We start from the raw sequence: 19,287 nt of genomic DNA, 5'->3' as shown, positions 1-19,287 counted from the left end.
TCCTTAAAGGAAGCAAAATATTTTTTTGTTTGCTACTAAATAAATTCACAGAATCTCCTTGCTACATTGAATGTGAGATGAAATAGGTTCAATGGGAAAGTAAATAATTATTTTTTCAGACGTTTTAGTTTCTTGGACTGTTTGAGTTGTATCTTAAATAAATCTATTGGGCTTCGTATTAAACTAAGTGTTGTTAATTTACTAATATTAGGCTGACAACCTGATACAAGATCTGTAATTTTATTATATGCAAACTTCTGAATTTGAAGTAATCCAAAATTCTCTACAAATATTTTCACATGCTGCTCAGTTAACTTTTCACCTCATCTACCAGTCTAGTTCATCCAGTAATGTCAAATGGTTAATTAGTACAAAAGTCTGTTTTTTTTACAGCTCAGAAATAACCAACGGCATATTTCATTTCTATGAATCATCATATATATTTATTTCTGTTGGAGCAGTGGTCAAAGAGAATATTTTGAAGTTGTCTGGTTATGTGAAAAGTCAGATTAGGTCACAAAATCACTGCTGGTAATTGTTGCTTTTTGATTCCGAGTTGTGGCCTAGAGCCAATTACCGAACATGTCAGCGACCTTCAGAGAGCCGACCTTCTGCTGCATAATGCACATCACCTTGCGATTGTCTATGAAAAGCAAGCAAAGGCTTTGCCATTAATTTGCTGCCGCCTGATAAATTTCTTTTGTACAAGCAGAATAAAAACAACATGCAGTTGGTGGCGACGAGGTTGAAGATTAAGATGGAGATGAGGAAGATAATGGGAGGGGATGCGTTTTCAGTAAATGTTAATTGTTTGTGTGAAGGTCAGCCAAGTTAATAAAATTGACCACAGCGACTTTTCCCTCCCTTTTCCTCGGAGGTGGAGAAGAGAAAGAGCTGCCCTTTTCCAGGTCTTTGCAGAGCTTCCTTGCTCATTAGCTCCTCAAATTTATTCAGCGGGAGCAGACTGGCACTGGACCACGTGTCCAGATGGGAACCCAGACAGACAGACAGGGAAAATGGACAGTAAAAGCCGTTGCTGGGCCACAGACTTGGCTGACCAAGTTATAGACCTCTGCAGCCATCACAGTCAACACAACCATAGTCTACTGCCCACTAATGATGACATCTCTGTCTTTCCCTCGGGGGATTCAGTGGTATAAAACAGTGAGCCATACTGCAAGCCATGAAACCTTGTTTGGGATGCAGCCATTAAATCAAATGTTGCTTGCTTTTTATCCAAAGCCCCAATTAGAGTCTGCAGTGCCTTACTGCTGCCTTAATAATAAATATTGTTGATTGCATCAGGAGACGCAGATAAAATTTAAATTAAAAAAAAGGATGGAAATCTAAAAAAAAAAAATCAACACTGAAGCGATAATCCATTTCAAGTTTTATGTATTCTCCTGGTTCAGTCAAAATTGCTCTGATGCTCTGCAACAGAATCACATTTACCACATAATCACAAGCTTCAACATATTTTATTGGGATTTTACTTGATACACAAACACCAAGTAGTTCAAGATTGCAAAGCGGAAAGAAATCATTCATGATTTCCATTTTTTTATTTTTTGTTTTTTGTACATATAAAAATTTAAAGTGTATCTTCAGGCAGTCTGCATCAGGACTCTTTGGAAACCTTTTCACTGCGAGTGAAACCACAGATATTTGGAGGTTTGCATACAGAAACTGAAGTTTTTGCCTTTCTCTTTTATCAAGACAACTCGAGCTCAGTGAGATTGAATGGCGAGTGTCTGTACATCAATTTCCAGGTACTACCACTTCTGCTCAACTGAACTTCGGTCTGGGTCATTCTAAAAGATGAATTTTCTTTGATAGAAACCATTTCACTGTAGCTCTGTAGTTCTGCACATAAAACCTACCAGGACAGAAAAATATATTGTTTTAGGCAAGCTAGAAAGAACAAAGAAACAATGGTATTTCTGTCCATAATATTTTCTACTACAAAAGAAACTCGACCTCAGAACTCAAGAGAAGTCCCACTTTTTACTTCTGAAAAATTGAGCAGTAGCAGTCGGACATCACAAAAGAAAGAAGTTCTGCCCTGATGATGGAAATTTGCCCTGGAAGACAGAACTACTTACAAAGTATCTACAGTCATCAGCTTCTTCGTTGCAGCTAGAGAACAGGAAAGCTGCCCTCATCAATATTTCACCAAAATGTTCAGGGTGTAAGTTCTCCAAAGCAGCACTGAGACGTAAGCCAAAAAGTTTCATTTTGCTCCACTGGACCTTCCAGGTGGTTGTATTGTGCTCTAAATGGGTAAGATTTGCAGAGTCCACAAGTAAAACTAGTAAGTTGGACTTTTCACGGATTCTCCCACCTGAGCTGTGGAAATTTATTGAACGGCTCTCTGTGAAAAGTCCAAAGCTTAGGATACAGTTTTATAACTCAAATCTGCTTTAAACCTCTCTGTATCTCCATCAATGAAGTTTCTGTTGTGTTTGTTGTCCTTCATGATACTGTTTGTTCTCCAACGATCTCCCACAAAACCACCAAGGCCTTCACACAACAGATAAACTATGCGTCACTCTGGATCTACTTCTAAGTCATGCAATAATTTGTACTCATCAATCACTTAACAATCCAAAATGTACTGATGTTTTTGATTTTAAAGTCACAAAACATAAAGTTTGATAGTTTTGTAATAATGCTTCAGACCTGACAGGAAATCATCAAATCACAGGGGGGAACAAAAAAAAATAAAAATCTTTGTTTTTTGTCAATAAATGCAGGAATAATGTGCAGTTAGGAACTAAATGAGCTAGACTGCATTTATAACAGGCTTTAGGAATTAGATTTCACTCTACACAGGCTGATCCGTTTAAGATGTAAATGAACGTGTAGAAAGTAAAATCCCAAGGGTAAAACAATCTACTGGAAGGGAAAGAGAGGAAAATTAACATCTGGATTAGTAACAAAGTTCCCAGACAATATATCATTGGCTTTGAATAAAACGGCATCAACTGAGAGGCAAATCGTTCATCCGTTTGGAATACTTGCTAATACTAAGGCAAATCCGATTATTCCGACTGTTCGTCTTTGGCAAACAACAAGGGATACGTCTTCAGTCTAAGTCTTTTCCAATCACTTAAGCATGATTTGTCACATTAAAAAGAGAATGAAAGCTTTGCCATTTACTTTGAGTATTAAAAAAATGCATAGAAGAAGGAGGAGAAATATGATATTCAGTCATATTTTCTACATTTTTATTGCATCTCACTAAAAAAAGTGCTGCAGCTTACTGCAGCTGAGAGACACAGTAGTGGAAAATCAAATCTACCTTGTGTTCATCGAAACCCCACCGAGTGCAATTGACACAAAGGCTGCGCCATATGTCTAGCGATTTAGAAGACTGGGTGATGATTCTGGTCCAGACTCCTCCCGACAGGATACCAGACACATTCTGACGCTTAACAAAGAGCACTGAAGGTATGACAACAACAACAACACATGTTTAATTACCATCTCAAACGAATACAAGCTAAGTGGCAGCAAAGAAAACCCAAATTCAACCACTTCCTTTCGTAAAGAGAAAATGCGCCTGCATGCTGACGCAGATGTTAGCTTGGCTGCCTGGAGGCAACGAGGTCCTGGGTTCAAATCCCACCCAGGGATTTGTTATACAGATTGGGTTCAAATCCCAATCTGTATAACATCAGGAACCCTTTCCTGATGTTACCAAACAGGAAAGGGTTTGGTAACATCCAAACCCTTTCCTGTTCAGGGTTTGGATGTTAGTCCTCTTTGTGCGCAGGATTCCCCTGGGTACTCCGGTGTGCCCACACAGCACAAAGTAACGCATGTTAGGTTAATTGGTGACTCTAAATTACCCATAGGTGTGAGGGTGTGGGTGAGTGATTGTGTTTTGTTTTGTGTGGGCTCCGTGATGGACTGACGACTCAGGTTTTAACACGCTGACTGTTGGAAAGAGGCAGCTGCCCCATCCAACAAGCCTGAACAGGAACAAGCAGATATCATGTGAGACTATAATAAAGCGGGTATTAAAATGCTATTGATACCAGTAAAAGATGCCTTGGATACAATATAAACATTCATACTACTTCACTAAAGTAATGATTACGAAACCAAAGCACTTTTCCTTCAAACCTTTATTTTATCTTGGTTATAAACACTGCGACCAGGCAGAGCAGCTAACTCCTCCTGATAAAAATCCATGATTTTCAGCTTTAAATATAACATATCTATAACTGGCTTCTGTCACAGCGATTATACTTTATAACCACTAAAGAAATTCCACAGAGCAGTAAAAATAAAACTTTTACGAGATTCCAATGATGAACATGTTCTTTTTCTGGCTTTTAAAACAAGAATGGAGGACAGGAGACAGAGAAACCTGGTGTTGTTCAGCCATTACTTCAGGTCGGATAGCAGGACTTGCATCTAAAATAGCAATTTCTGTGAGCACCAGAATCAGTTCATCTTTACCTTAGAAAACACCAGTCCTGTATATGTAAGACTCATTCGCATTGATGTCAGAGAAAGTACAATACTTGCCTGTCTGTCAAATTTTTAATTTTCAGAATAACCCCATCACAAACACAAGTCAGATTGTTTGTGATCGTTATTCCAATTCCAAAAAAAAGATTTAAATATCATTTTGCAAAAATGCTCAGTCAATTCCCATTGATTTAATTACAACAGGTCATTTCAAGAACTCAGACGGCGCTCAACATCGATGGTGTTTCCTCCTCCTCCCCCCCACAGTCAGCCGCAGCTACGACTCCATATTTAAAATGTGGTGAATGTTAGCTGAGGCACTGTCGAAGCCAAAACTGTGAAAGTCCTTTACTTGTGGAAGGGATGTAGCTGAGAGGGAAAAAAAAGAGCATAAAAGTAATGAGAAACAGGATATGGTTGAGTAAACATTTGTCGAGGATGACAGTATCTGTAGGGCTTTTACTTTCATACTTTGATCTCTGCTGCTGTCAACCAGCTTCCTGTGAATCGAGTTCAGTTTCAAAGCATCTGCAGAGCCATGCCAAGTTAATGCAGGATGGAGCTGGGCACGCATAAGCCCAACACTTTAGAAAACTGTTTACAGGACTGAATAATGTGAAAATAGCAAAACACGCATTACTACTGAGCTGCAACACAGACTGAAATTCCGTGCTGCGTTTTCGATATCAACATAAAAACATTTGGAAGAAACTTAAAACATTTAGAAATGCAAAAATGTGTACCAGATTTTGAATTTTCAATATTAACTGCAAGAGCTTTTTTTTTTTTTTTCCCCCCCCAGTTAATGTCTAAATAAATTGTGTTCATTTTAAAGGCTTATTAGAGATCTGCAACAAAGACAGACAAAGAGCCACATCTGCCACATGCTTGACAGATGCGTTTTTCCACTTTTAATTGATTTTCTACTTCGTTTCAGGAGACAGATAAACATGTGGTATTCTGCCCGTGCTTTGCGGCGGAGAACAACCAGCGACTGCCATCTCCCTGCCGTGACACCACAGCGGGATTCCCATGTGGCTCATGGGCAAAATGAGTGAACGATTCGGTTAGAATAAATGACAAAATAATGAGCAGCTGACAAGAGTTTTGAACGCCGTCTAACCCGAACTTTTTAAACCACACATTGACAACTAAAACCCTAAAAAAAAAACTAAACATTTTTAATGAGATTTCGACTTCTTTTCGGTAACTAAAAGAAGTTACCGAAAGTTGCAAAGTTTGGCCTTGTAGACAAACAACATCCATCTCAAACAAAAGACCACCACCTAAAACCCCACTTTTTTTATTTCATAAAAACCTCAGACCTATTAAAAAAAAAAAAACCCAACAACTGTGTTTTACTGTGGCTATCACATTGCTTTGGTGATGTGCATTGTTATTTCTGCATTGCCAACCCTAATCCAGACATAAAGATACTAAAGAATACTGCTGTCACATGCAGCACAAGTCATGGAAATACCTGCAGTTCCTTCTGTTTTGCTATCAGTGTCTTTGGCAGTTTTATTTTTTTTTATTTTCATACATTTCCAAAACATTTTTCTTGCATCCCTTTTAATCTACGCTATCCTAAATAATTGGTAACGGCTCCTACAGTGGCATGGTTCATACAACATATAAAATGAAGACGTTCAAATCCCTCATTGTAATTTACACGTTTGACAAAAAAATTATTTTGATTCTTCCACCACCTCAGAAGTGAGTTGCTCTAACGCTAAGGCTCTAATCAAAATCTTTAGTGCCACTAACGCTATGCCAGCACTGTATTTTGCAGAAGCTGAATGTAGAAGTACATTCACTACATTCAATCATGCCGATATCCACTGTGAGTCAATGACAGAAAAATAGCTTCGCTGTTAGCGGTTCAGAGGAAGTGCACCCACCATCGGATCCTTTGCATTTGTAAACCATGTTTTTTTGTTTTACGGATTAAAATTAGTAGCATGTCATCATTTATTTGTGGCTCAGTGACTATGTCATGTTTCTTTTTTTTTTGTTTTCTTTTTACTATGGACCTCTTTTGTGTCTGAAATAAAGATTGATTGATTGATTGATTGAATATCCTACAGAATTTAATTTCAGGTTAATCAGATTCTTTATAATCTGTGGCAGATGTAATCTCACACAGATTGAACAATGTCGCTGAATATAAAGGTGCTTCATTGGAGTATTAAACTGGGAGTGAAAAATATCTAGCCATCATTCGTTTCGCTGTAATAAATTTGTTTTTCTCTTTAACTGAGCAGGATAAATGTGACAAATTATGGTGTAAAGAGTTTTGTAATGAAGTCAAAATTCTGCATGGATAATGGCATTTTAAGAAGATGATGAAAACAATTTATTCTGCATTTATTTATTTAAAAGCTACAGCTAAAACTACCGTGGTACAGTGTAAGATATTTACTATATACTGAAGGGATATATTTATAACATTCATACTATGAACAATGTGCCATAGTTTCAACTATATTTTACAAAAAAAATGGGACGAGTACAATTGGATTTGTGTGATGAATCCTATATGATAAACTATCAGTGTCATGAAGACAGATGTTAACTGCAACATGCTTCCAAACAAAAGGAGCAAAAACGCTGTCACCATTGATTTAGTCATGCATGCCGGTGTATCCGGCAAATGTTTATTACGTGACAAGTAACTGGGAACACTCGAAGCATCATTATGAAATGCTGCAGCATTCAAAATGCTAAAACAAGTGACTGTCCTCTATTTAAAAGGCAGAAAACAGCTAGCTAATCCAACAGTAGCTACTGCAGTTAAAAAATACAAAGTCTACAACAACCGTATCCACCATTTTAAGTACAACATGCACAGAAGCTGATGTTTACTGCAACTGAGCTAAAACAGTGAAGTCTTGAAAAACAAAAAAAAAAAAAAAGGCAAATTTTGTCTCAGAGGTAAGTACGGTAAACAATGAACATCAGTCATACATGTTGCAAAGTCTACAGAAATTACAACCCAGCAAAGCACCATGTCACTGTGAGCAAAGCTGCAGTGACAGACTGACAAGCAACAAACCGAGTGTGACAGATTTTAAAACCGTATTAAACTAAAGGAGAATTTCAGCGTAAGAGAAAGACGCAAGAACTGAGCAAGGGGAAAAACATGGTTGAGAGAAGGATGGGGGAGGGATTAATTTGAGTGTTTGGGCAGGAAAACCTGACATACTTAGGGTGACATTAAATTTGTCTTTAGGATATATGTAAAAAAAAAAGAGAAGTTTTTTTTTTTCATGTGTGCACCTGAACTCTTTCATATAAAATAGAAAGTGTGAAGTAGGATTAAGAATGAGGCTAAAAATAAAGATATGTGGTTTAAACATGAAAACAGGTTCAACAGTTGGAGCCAGATGAGTAAAAAATAGAAAAAAAAACAAAACAAACAAAAGTACCCTGAAAGAGTAAATGAGTCACTTGAACGATACTAGATAAAAGCTTTATATATTAATTGAAAGTGAAACTCAACTTTTTATCTTTAGGAATCAATTCTGTATTATGTTGAGCTGTTTTTTGTTTTGTTTTGTTACCATTCTATATGAATTTTGCATAAAATCCTGCTAAATGGTCAAAACTAATTTGGAAATAAACTTTTCAAGTTGGAGAAAGGTGGCGGCAGTCGTCTGCGTAATTGTCCCTCATTTGTGCATATTCCTTCTATGCAATATAGTCATCCAAACACAAAGCCAGAACATGAGACTGTCAATCAAATAAGAAGAGAGCAAGCATGCAAAACAGTAATAGAAATTAATTTGTTTGTGGAGTCTTGCTGTATGAGAGTGTCTCTTTGATTGATGTGCCATCTGCCACAGAAACAAAGACACGGGATTGGAAAAATGAAAACAGAAATATTTCTCACTCTTTTTTTTCCCTTTTTTTTCCTCCATAAAGCACTTATGAAAATACAGCACCAATCATGCCGGAGGAGGAGCAGAGTGGACTCCACAGAATAAAAATTTAACTACTGAGCTGTATTGTGCATTAACCTGCCTGTGTGCATTCCTACGAGTATGAGACTGTGTGTTGTGTGTTTTTAATCAATACTTAACCTGTGGAGGGTGTAACCAGCCTCAACCCTCTGGCTAGAGATGAACAGCTAGGTGGTGATGAGGTACATGTAACACACCTTTGATTCTTGCCATCAATATCTGAAGCGTATTTCATATTACACCAGACTAAGCCTCGTCTTTCGTTAACCTGCATCTACTTTTGCCCTCACTCTGTTTATTCAACGCCTCCACCCCCTCTGCTTTCCCTTTATGTTTCCAGCCCTACCAAATCCGCATAATGCATTTCACATTTCACTGTAAAATTTGCATTTGATGCAGAAGTGCTGTGTAGTGTGTGCCAAAACAAACCACAATTAAGCCCATGGGGGACTTGTGTTTTTCCTGCTTAAGCTCTAATCCAACATGCCCACACTTATCGCCATGTCCCACATGTGCACTTCTGCACTGTGAAAACGATGCCCAACAATGTGCCAGTCGGCCACAATCACCTGTTACAGATGTGAACAAAGGCTGGCATGAGTACCAAGGCCCTGCAGCCAGCGAGCAGGCCACGTGTAATGACGGCGGCCATGCATATGGATGAGCGCGGCGCTGATGTGGGTGATTGACAAGAGAGATAAACAATAATAACAAGGCAAGGCCAGCTAAGAAGACTCCTGTGAGACCTGGTGGAAAGGTTGTTGCCATGGCAGGCCGAAGGCAGAAGATTGCCAAGTCAAAAGTTTACAACACTTGCACTCAGTAAGACAACATACTGAGTGAATGTCTGGCTTTGTATCAGGTGTTATTAAACAACAACAATTAGACAGCTTGTTTTTATTTTCATAAATGATGAAACAAAGTCCAATTTCCATCTTTTATAAGCATTTGAGATTACAAAGACTTGAATCTGAACCTTTCATGCAAAAACTTAAGTTTCATTATTTAGCAGGAAACCTGATTCAAACATCGTCTTAAGTGATAAGTCAATTTAAAACGTCTCATATGACTCCTATGAAAAGGTTGGCAAGGCATTTTAAGCATCTTAGATGTACACATCTCTGGTTTGAGTATTATTGAAACCAGTTTCTTAAGAGATTTAAAAGCTCACATGTCGCCAATAAAAACCAGATACAGAAATGTCACCCTGCTGAAAAGTAAGTCTATAAACTATGACTACATGACTTTGTTGGGTCCCTTTTGGGATCAGACCAGTATGCTAAACAATCTGGGTGATACCAAGTTTATTATGGCAATTACTGGTACTTTCGGCAGTGGGGACAATTGCCATTTCATCCTCAAATATTACTATTAAACATAAAGCATGTCAGCAGGAGCAGGAGGAAGCAACAAGCGCTCTAAAGTTTCCTGGAAAGCAGACACGCTGAGCCTTGGGCTTGATTAAACTCAGTGGCCCAACGTAAGCAGACGACGTTAATCTGAGGACTTTGGGAAAGACAGCTGTGTATGGAGGCTGTTGAAGCCACTTCACAAGCACCTCGAGGTTATAGGTATCTCTGGTGATTGTACAACTTTTTTCTAGCACATCTTTTCCTTCCACTAAAATTTCCATTAATATTACTCTGTTGAAATCCAGCTTCTTTGGAAACGACTTTTTTGTGGCAAAACCTTAATGGAGGAGAGAGTCAATCCCACACATTATCTACCTGCAGGTCATAAAATGGCCATAGAAAACATGCTGTATAAAAGTCCTTTTCATTGGTCATTATGCACAATTAAGATCATCTGAAAGAATGTTTTATAATTCTAAGGATCTTAAGAATAGTAGCAATAAACACTTTAAATATATCTGAAGAATTAATATACGAGTTTCCCTTTTAAACTAGTTAAAGTAAATATTTGATGATATTCTAATTTAAAATGGATCTGAATTTCTAAGAATTGCAATTAAATGATGGAATATGAAAGGAAATATGTATATTTTACTTATTTCAACACACACTGAAAACATAATCAGATATATCCTGATTTTGAAGGGTTAGGTGGGGAATTAATTGTGATTACAGGAAGAAAAAGTATAAATACATGTAACCAAAGGAAAACACTACCATTTTTCTCTTATTCCAAAATAAAAATGCATTTTTTAACCTCTGGGCAACTGGCAGAACAGAGGTGTGAAAAAATCAAAGAGAGGAAAGTTATTTTTTACTACTCCTTTAAAAAACTTAAGATTAAGTTTGATGACATGTTGAAACCAGTGTGGGTTTTGAATTTTGTGACCTATAAGGAGCAAAGTAAATCAGGACCTGTCTCTAAAATGTGCATCATTTCATCAGTCGCACTAAATCAGTTACAATCATTACAAATCCCAGCCTCCACCCCAGAAATCATCTCAATAACCCCAACACTGTATATCAACGCATGAGGAAATACGCGATTTAATTAAAAGGGAGACTTGACACTTTTCACTTTGCATTCCTTTAATATATGTATTTGCACACAGCATAGGGCAATACTAATTACAAATGAATAACAGTGGTGCACTGTTACTCATTAGCCTTTCCTTTTGAAAAGAAGACGGGGTAATATAAAATACACTGGCACACATTAAAGATTAAGAAGTCACTCTGATATTCTCCAAAACAAGCCCCAAGGGGAATATCATCCACCAACGAGATTTAGCTTACCACACACGCCAAAAACTGGGTGTGCTGAAACATTTAGTGATGACTCTTTCATTTCAGGCAGTCGAATCGGTAAAAAATAGGTGAATCTGGCCTTTAACTTAAAGATGTGCTTCTTTTATAACACTGCAAAAAAACGACTGATTGTTGATGTACAAGATTAAACTGGTATTTTACACAAATGCAAACATGCATGAAAGGGTAAAAAAAAAGTTTGAATTTTCATAATATGCACCCCTTAAAGATAACTGGAAGCAGAGTTGCATGAAAATTTCAGCAGGCTAAATTTAAATGGATAGCAAGTGACAACATGGTGAAACACCAATATTTGCCAGGGTCCACAAACAGCTCATCCCTCTAAAAACAATTATAACTACCTATTTCAATAGTTCAAACACTATATGTGCATCTTTCTAGCTCATTTTCCGTCTTATATATTCAGGTCACTCCCAATCACCACTTCCAATCTCGTCCCCATCCTCTTCCTCACCTCCAGTTTCTATTGTCCAATATCGTGAATGGCTGACCTCATAATACTTGGAACTCATCCTTTCCGCCTTGCCCTCATTTACACACATTATTTGTTGTTCAAAACACCTAAGATTTATCTACATCAAATGATCAGCAACATGTATGTGTCATAGTATTATTATACAATCTTAGAATTCTTAGTACTACAATAATCCTGGTGAAAATATGGTAACTATGTGTAGGTAATCAGTTAAATGATAACCAGGCATCCACTTGTTCCGCCATATATTACTTACATTAAATTCTATTATTAATTTTCTTGTGTCTTGTAGTCTACTGTCCTGCCAGAGAAAAGATAGGCACCAAGAAGTGATGTGCATATGGGCATGACTACCTTCACTGAGTATATTTCATTTCAGGGGAGAACCCAAGTTGTCAAGACTAAATGCAACCATTTATAAATATGTATTAACTTCAGTCTACTGAGGTTAACGGTGTGATGAGCTTTATTGTGACACTGTTAAATTAGAAATGAAATCTAACTGGACATCACAGAGACCCTGTGAATACTAAAATATGTATAAAGCATGAGGACACAAGGACTTTGTTTGCTTAATGAAACTAGAAAAGCTCATTAGACCTAAAATAGCTTATTTGCCTGAGGGAGCATTAGAAGACAGTACAACATGTACTGCAGACAACTTAACAATTTCTATACTAATCACAAAGAACAGTTTTCTTAGACGTGCCAATTAAGCAACAAGGGAATGCGGAGCAGTCCAGCAGAACTACTGCACAAGGAAAATAGGGAAAATGCTGCAGGAGAAAGAAGAAGAAGAGCTTTGGGAGTATATTTGCAAACCACTAATCTGGATGCCTAAAACCCAATACCACTTAATCCGTTCTACTGTACGTAAAAAATCTCTCGAAGAATGCCTTCAGACACAGTAACATTATGAGTGATGCAAAAATAACTCTGTCAAGCCAGCTGAACTTCTTTTTAAAAAGTCTCCCGCAACGACTGTCACAGGTACCCGACCGCGTCTTACGATTCGGACTGGGAAGCCAACTTTTGTTGTACTCTGAAGACTCAAGTTTAAAAGATATTTATGGTAAACGGATAACTTAATATGACATATTTAGCTTTTTTTTTATTTATTTTTGTTTGAAAGGAGTGAATAAACCAATGCACAAATTTAAAAACTAGTATATAATAAATTAATACCCAGTACAGAAGATCTGAACATCTAAGATTTTTTAAGCCTGAAATAAACATCAACTTGGAGGTTCTGTTCTGGATAAAACAGCAAGGAAGCACAAAAATGTGCATCTCCTTGTTGCTACCACGTTCATATCAATGGCCACATTAACTGGTTATTTTTCATGTTTGACCAGTTTTTTAAATAGTGACGGATAAATATGAAGGACATGTCAAATTCACACACTTGATCAACTGGTGCACACATTTACAACTTTACAGATAGAGTATTTCGCTGGGGTAACTAAATAATACAAAAAATAAAAAATGAAATGAAAAAATTCCTTCATCCCATCATCTCTGACCTCGAATGACTGCATCTCACTGTATGAGAGCTGTCAACATATTGAAGGGTAATGGACATGAGGTTTTGGACCGTGTCTGGTTCAGCTGAACCACTGCTGCAGTATTTCTTCCTGCAGATGTAAGTAATGGAGGGACCAAAAAACTCCTTGTTCAGAGACTCTTGCCGACTTCTAATCACTTCAATTGGACAAATTTCCCCTGATTTTGAAACTTTGGCTGAAGTGGCGCTTGAAATCCCAGTGTCCAGTGTAGCAGCAGAGCCTGGATTCAGCCTCCAGAAAAACACATCAGAATCTTGAGACATTTGATTGCACTCAAGAGAGTGAACAAATTAGATCCAAACAAGCCAGGAAGAAGGTTTGAGACCGCATATTCAGGCCATAGCAGGAGCATCTTTCATAATTTAAGTTAAATGGTTTAATTTAATTGTTTATATGCAGTTATAGGGACCAAGGTTAGTGATTTCTGTCACTGACGAGACCAATTAACAGACTTTTGACTGGATTTTTGTACAATTTCAGTCGATGGATCAATATTTCATAAGATGTTGGTTAGTTTCAAACACATTGTTGTACTAAGAGGATTTAATAAATAAAGCAGCCAGTGAGTGCATGTCAATGCAGGAGATTCAGTTATTGAGGTTACTAGTTAAACAAAATTCAAAGGGCCAACTCTAGGATCTCAAAGGATATGCCAGTCCAAAGCTGATAATCTTGTAAAGAAGGAACAAATCTTTTACCGTCATCTTAGTGTTGCCGATTTCCGTAACCCTAAGAGTGAGCTAACACAGGCAACTCAGTGCATTTGTATAAGCTGATCACAGGATAAACATAACATATTTACAAGTGCTTCTTATTAATCTAGACACTGTTTGGCCTCAGAGTGTTTAACTGGCAAGGACTGCAAGAACATGGGGACCAACTAGCATCATCATGCCAGTAGAGGCGTCACCCTGGGGCAAACAGGCTGTGAGGGACTCCTGGAGAAATTCAAACACCAAAGGGGGAGAGCCAGCTTAAATCGATAAAAGCAAGGTCATCTGCGTATAACTGTTGTGATTTAAACAACACAAGAGGGAGGGTGATCCACACAGTCAGGATGCCACTAAAAAAACTACTTGGGGGCAAGCTGTCTTGTAATGCAAAACTACACAATGCCACCAAGGCCCTGAAGCCCAGAACAAACAAGCTTGACTCTTTTTCTCACATGAACAAGGACCATAGGGCATTTCCCTCGGTTGTTCTGTAGCATACCAAAAAAAAAAAAAAAAAAAGCTTTGTGAAACTGTCAGCTATTAAAAAAAGGACTTCTGACTTTTCTGAGGATCTACGTGCTTTCACAGAGGCAATGTATGCTGTTGTCTTCCATTGTCTTCTTCATCTCATTGTTATACAGTGAGAATTTGATGAAGCTGACCTGGCATATGCAAGGGACCTCTGTCCATCAGCACCATGAATAAATACTGCAGGCAAATGAGAAACAGAGACAAAGAATGTGAAGGAAAGAGGTAGATTAAATGTGAAGGAAAGAGGTAGATTAGATGCAAATGTGTTGCTCACATGTTCAAGGAACAAACGCATATTGATTGTTTGCATGACAAATGACTACAGGGACTGAGAGAAAAAGTGGTAACTGATTCCTGAAAGCATTTGCATGTAGCGTATCACTGCCTGTATGCATGATGAAAAAAAAAAAAAAAAAAAAAGAAGAAAAAACAACAACGTGAAACTGCAAGGAATATATGGAGCATGGATGAATGGTGAGAACCAAGACTGCCTGCAAGCATTCAGGGATGTGTACATCATCCGAGGTGTTGATGGGCCCTAATGCAGAATAAGGAGAGCCAATCAACTTCTATCTATCCACTCTGCCAGGGTGAAGCATCGTAGAGGTACTTCAAGGCCAACACTCTGCCACGTTCTGCTGACAAATCATTACATTAGACATGCCATGAAGAAGGAACATGATAAGATTGAGTTACAGAGTTTCAGACGCATCATGAACACCTCCTGGGTCCTCCATCCTTCCTTTCTATCCATGCTTTCCATTCATCAAATCCCTGCTGGTCTGTCAAAATTTAAACAGTTGTGAATTTCAGTGGCTTATTTTGCTCAAGTGCTGGAGGAACAGTTAAAACTGACGTACTGATACCAGAGGACTGCTCATGAATCCAAGCAGAGGTGGGCGATAAGGACTTTTATCACAACATTTCATGGTACTTCTGTGATAACGATAAAAATGATGATAAACCATTCATCATTTCTTTTTTTTTAGGTAACTCTGGGGTGGTAAATGCAAATCCAGCATTCATAGCACCACGGACACAAATACTGCTCTTGAAAAACCTTCCCTTTTGAAATGGGCTTCTTCAACATGCCAGAAGTTTGATTTATATCACTGAGCTGCACACAGTAACAGGATTTAAGCATATTTATGAACTTACTGACATTTATAGATGCTGTGGAGAAAATAAAAGAAAAGAAATAATGATAATACTGTCAACTTTTTCTTTAAATATCATTCATTGGAATATATATATATATATTTATTGAGACAACAATAAATAAAGATCCTTCTGATTCTGATTGAGCTTTGTGGAATTTAAAATATCCAATATACAATCCAGCTCTGGATCACATGCAGGGGAAAACGAAGCTTAGCTTTCAAACCAAAGTTTGACTGTGATATTATTTGTTCAACCAAAATACCCAGTCAAAATTTTAAAAACCAAATTTTACACTACTGAGCAAAATATCAATCACGGATGAACAGTTTGAACCAGAACTGATCGTTGCTCTAATCATCTTGAATCGACCATCAAAGGCCCACCACCATTGGCCTGAAATATGTCTGCTTTAAAGAGCCAGTGAAAGAAAGTGGAAAACATCAAACCGTGCTCTTCTAAAGTAGCTCAACCCGGACACGAAAGGCCGTGCTCCGCTTTAGCCTTCCTACCACTCTGATATTTGACGCCTTATTGCACATTTTTGCTAATGTTTTCAAAGTTGTCTTGGCAGCGTTCTGAACCCTTACTTGGGTATTTGGGTTGAAGCAGGGAACTAACTGGGGGTCAGTTTTATTAATGTGTCTGTCATTCATTTGCATCTGTACTACCATAATGAACAGTGAGAAAAAAACATCTAGAATGATATTTTCTAACATTATAAAATAAAAAATTACCCAGTCGTTCAAACACAGTGAATGCAAATGTTCACCTGATAACAAATACAAGCCATATAAAAAACCAACAAAAGCATTCATGGTGTCACGTTACAAATGCAAACTCTATGTATTCCACTTGATTTGAGAATCCAACACTAAGCTGCACATAACTGTGAAGTTAAAGGAACATTATATATGGCTTTCTAAATTTACTTAGAAAGCCATGTGGAAATTGCAGCATGCAAATGATTTTGTAGAACCAGGTTTGTCTCAGTCTTTCTTACCATCAAATCTGACCGTCATCTCTGTTGCTACTGAAGGATGGAGGATTCTGGGGTGGATATTGTGCATTCAAAGTAATGCAAAGTGTTAGTTTTCCCCCCCCATACACAGCCTTTTGGATGTAGGCCATAAAAGTTTGAATTTGGTTAGAACAGCTTTTTATTTTTGTTTTTTTCACATCGTTGCCATTTCTCTTTTATGGGTTGAAAGTAAAACACACAAACATTTTCCTGGCTCTCAAGAATGCCTTGTTTTGCCACTTTACCAAATAGGCTAGAACTGATAGTTGTCTTGTCAGCAGATTCTCCCAGTCGTGCTGTGAATCTATCTCTGCAGCTCCTGCAGAGTTACAATGGACCTCTTGGCTGATTGTCTGATTAAAAAACAACAGTCTGCTGTGTTTCTTGAGCTCTGTGAAGCTGTTTGTTAACTAATGTTCTCTAACAAAAGTTCTGAGGTCTTCATAGAATCGCTGGAGTCCATGTAGGAGTATATGGCTTGGTTTGCCTGGGATTTTATTTAGAGGTACTAAAGTACTTGGACCTACTATGTGCAGGATTTTTAGATTTTTTTTGCGAAAAACAGTTAAAAGTCATGAAACATTGCACGATCAGGCACTGTTCTGTGTATTACATGTAATCCAAAATAAACATATTAACGTTAGTTATTGCAATACAACAAAATATGACAAAACTAAAGTGTAGCACACTTTCGCAAGGGAGTACCTAAATAGCAAGAATTTAAAAAAAAATGCAAAAATAAATTCTAAAGTGCCCGCTGCGCCATCTGACCAAGCCAACCGTGACAATATGTCATCCCAGCGCCTTGTCTGTTGAAGGTTTTTTCGTTGTAGACCACTTGGTGTGAAACAAATTATGGAGGGGGAAAAAAACAGAAGAAAGTGCAGATTTGACCTTTAGGGGACCTAGTGTCAGTTTAATTTAGGCTTCTTCTGTAAATCACTTAATATGATGCAAACTAATAAACAATCGGTGCTTTACCATCAGAAGCATACTTTATTGCACATTATACGGTTTTCAAACTGGATTTCTACTTGTAATTTTAAGTACACACAATCACCCACTCCCTCTAATATTAGCAAGACTGTGAATTTAGTTCCTTTAAATATTTGCCAAGACAAGCATTCACACTCCTGTGTGTGTGTGTGTGTGTGTGTGTGTGTGCGCGTGTGTGCGTGCGCGTGTGTGTGCATCTGTCTATGTGGATAAATGGTGATTGGCGTGTGGCTGAAAGTGGGTGGTGTGGAGTGATTAATCAGCGTAATGAGTGTAGATGAGCACTGTGCAGATGGAGCCCACACTCAGGACTGTGTCACCCAGCAGGGGGTCTCTTTGCTCCCCTTCTGAGCCTCTCTATAGTTTTAACTATGGCTGTAGCTGCATTTCATTGGCATGTGCCGCTTCCTTCCCCTGCCTAATTCGCGAGCTCATTTCAGCGTGATTCACATTTATAATCAGCTAATTCTTCTCTGAAAACCTATGTATACAATTAGTGGTATTTCTATGTAAATATAAATTACTCCCGTTAGCTTGGCTGCTTTCTCCTGCCAAAAATTATATTACAATGCTGTGTGTTGCCACAGATTTCAACCTTCAGGTAAAGCACATGAATGCGTTCAAAAATATCACATAATTCATGCTGTGCCTTTGAATTGCACCATGAAGTTATGGATGCAATATATGTTTGACTCAACTTAAAGCAATTTACAGTGTTCCTCCAGATTGAAACACATAGATGGATGGTATCGTCCAGCCATCACACCGTCTAGGAAGGTTCTGTGTCTCAGAGTTGGTATCAGATTTGTACATCCACCCCAGAATAAAGACAAAATACATTTTGAAAAAAATCGCAGGAGCCTGATTAGAACATGTCGCTATCCACACTGATACAAGCCCTAAAATGTCTCCTGATGCGGAAGAACCGATTACTCCAAATTAGGGTAACACTGGACAAAGATCATCAGTAAGGAAATCAGGTCCATCTATCCCTCATTTTGGTTTTAAAAGACATAAACTGAAGGAGTTGGGTTCAGTTAAAACAAGTCCATAATTTGTTTGGATATTGCAAATTTGACAATTGAAATAAATTCAGGTTTACCTCTAATGAAACATGTTGTGTCTTCACAAACGTGCCAAAAATGCATTTAGAATGTATTTTATGAAAAATACAAACTATGCAACATAAAATTTGACACGAGTGCAGCTGAATAAGACGATGGAGGCTGACACTGATGTTTGAAAATACATGTGTCTTAAATAATACAGCATCATAGTCTAATTACAATACTAACCATTATGAGAGAACAATGAAGGCCTTTTAGGAGCTAACAGAGCACATATGGCTACGGATTGAAAAAAAAATTAACAAAATTCTTCAGATGGCATCGTTGCCATACATACAAAAAGGCAGACATTTTCCTCATGCCTGGTCCTTCTGCACTGATTAGCGAACTCGTGCGGGCCTCCCACATCCCTCTGGACTTTGTGACATTAGGTTTTTTCCACATTCTTTTGCTGACTCAATCACTTCCTCTCATAAGTCCCATGGAGCCTTTCGCTTTGTTAGAGGCTTCGCTGCCCTGATTCACATTTATTAAAGAGGGAAATGGGGGATGTGAAGGCAACAATGGAAAGTCTCCCAA

At 37.9% G+C, this 19,287-nt stretch overlaps 1 protein-coding gene across 1 annotated transcript in view; it reads right to left on the bottom strand.

The window, feature by feature from the left end:
- The window catches only part of LOC103155365 (protein diaphanous homolog 2-like), a 137,617-nt gene that overhangs the window by 101,538 nt on the left and 16,792 nt on the right, over positions 1-19,287 (bottom strand). The window lies entirely within an intron of this gene.

The sequence above is a fragment of the Poecilia formosa genome, unplaced genomic scaffold (assembly GCF_000485575.1).
Source record: "Poecilia formosa unplaced genomic scaffold, Poecilia_formosa-5.1.2 Scaffold423, whole genome shotgun sequence".
In the NCBI taxonomy this organism is placed as follows: Eukaryota; Metazoa; Chordata; class Actinopteri; order Cyprinodontiformes; family Poeciliidae; genus Poecilia; species Poecilia formosa.
The sequence above is the reverse complement of the archived record's forward strand: the minus strand, read 5'-3'. Positions and strand labels throughout refer to the sequence as shown.